At 51.2% G+C, this 1,405-nt stretch overlaps 5 non-coding genes across 5 annotated transcripts; all 5 read right to left on the bottom strand.

The window, feature by feature from the left end:
* Positions 1-92: 92 nt before the first annotated feature.
* On the bottom strand, positions 93-211 carry LOC116008188. Its single transcript, XR_004095586.1, has one exon. It is a non-coding gene; the product is annotated as a 5S ribosomal RNA (ribosomal RNA).
* Positions 212-348: 137 nt separating this feature from the next.
* Positions 349-467, bottom strand: LOC116008111. Its single transcript, XR_004095510.1, has one exon. It is a non-coding gene; the product is annotated as a 5S ribosomal RNA (ribosomal RNA).
* Positions 468-604: 137 nt separating this feature from the next.
* LOC116008482 lies at positions 605-723 on the bottom strand. The gene has a single exon (XR_004095861.1). It is a non-coding gene; the product is annotated as a 5S ribosomal RNA (ribosomal RNA).
* Positions 724-853: 130 nt separating this feature from the next.
* Positions 854-972, bottom strand: LOC116008186. The gene has a single exon (XR_004095584.1). It is a non-coding gene; the product is annotated as a 5S ribosomal RNA (ribosomal RNA).
* A 137-nt stretch (positions 973-1,109) lies between these two features.
* On the bottom strand, positions 1,110-1,228 carry LOC116008534. Its single transcript, XR_004095910.1, has one exon. It is a non-coding gene; the product is annotated as a 5S ribosomal RNA (ribosomal RNA).
* Positions 1,229-1,405: the final 177 nt, after the last annotated feature.

Raw genomic sequence — 1,405 nt, 5'->3', positions numbered from 1 at the left:
AACTTCTCTCGCTTAGCGGTTTAGCGGTTTAAAAGGATAGTACCCTTAGCGAGCGGTCCAGCTGTTTAAAAGAAAGATTAAAAAGAGGGTGGGGGATACAACACGAGGACTTCCCAGGGGGTCACCCATCCTAGTACTACTCTCGCCCAAGCACGCTTAACTTCGGAGTTCTGATGGGATCCGGTGCATTAGTGCTGGTATGATCGCATCCGTCACGTACTGCGCGCAAAATGTACTTGACCCTCTCTCTCCGCGCAACTTCTCTCGCTTAGCGGTTTAGCGGTTTAAAAGGATAGTACCCTTAGCGAGCGGTCCAGCGGTTTAAAAGAAAGATTAAAAAGAGGGTGGGGGATGCAACACGAGGACTTCCCAGGGGGTCACCCAACCTAGTACTACTCTCGCCCAAGCACGCTTAACTTCGGAGTTCTGATGGGATCCGGTGCATTAGTGCTGGTATGATCGCATCCGTCACGTACTGCGCGCAAAATGTACTTGACCCACTCTCTCCGCGCAACTTCTCTCGCTTAGCGGTTTAGCAGTTTAAAAGGATAGTACCCTTAGCGAGCGGGCCAGCGGTTTAAAAGAAAGATTACAAAGAGGGTGGGGGATGCAACACGAGGGCTTCCCAGGGGGTCACCCATCCTACTACTACTCTCGCCCAAGCACGCTTAACTTCGGAGGTCTGATGGGATCCGGTGCATTAGAGCTGGTATGATCGCATCCGTCATATACTGCGCGCAAAATGTACTTGACCCACTCTCTCCGCGCAACTTCTCTCGCTTAGCGGTTTAAAAGGATAGTACCCTTAGCGAGCGGTCCAGCGGTTTAAAAGAAAGATTAAAAAGAGGGTGGGGGGATGCAACACGAGGACTTCCCAGGGGATCACCCATCCTAGTACTACTCTCGCCCAAGCACGCTTAACTTCGGAGTTCTGATGGGATCCGGTGCATTAGTGCTGGTATGATCGCATCCGTCACGTACTGCGCGCAAAATGTACTTGACCCTCTCTCTCCGCGCAACTTCTCTCGCTTAGCGGTTTAGCGGTTTAAAAGGATAGTACCCTTAGCGAGCGGTCCAGCGGTTTAAAAGAAAGATTAAAAAGAGGGTGGGGGATGCAACACGAGGACTTCCCAGGGGGTCACCCATCCTAGTACTACTCTCGCCCAAGCACGCTTGACTTCGGAGTTTTGATGGGATCTGGTGCATTAGTGCTGGTATGATCGCATCCGTCACGTATTGCGCGCAAAATGTACTTGACCCTCTCTCTCCGCGCAACTTCTCTCGCTTAGCGGTTTAGCGGTTTAAAAGGATAGTACCCTTAGCGAGCGGTCCAGCGGTTTAAAAGAAAGATCGCTAAGCGGTTTAAAAGGATAGTACCCTTAGCGAGCGGTCCAGCGGTTTAAAA

Source organism: Ipomoea triloba, chromosome 16 (genome assembly GCF_003576645.1).
Source record: "Ipomoea triloba cultivar NCNSP0323 chromosome 16, ASM357664v1".
In the NCBI taxonomy this organism is placed as follows: Eukaryota; Viridiplantae; Streptophyta; class Magnoliopsida; order Solanales; family Convolvulaceae; genus Ipomoea; species Ipomoea triloba.
This window is presented reverse-complemented; position numbering and strand designations above follow the sequence as displayed.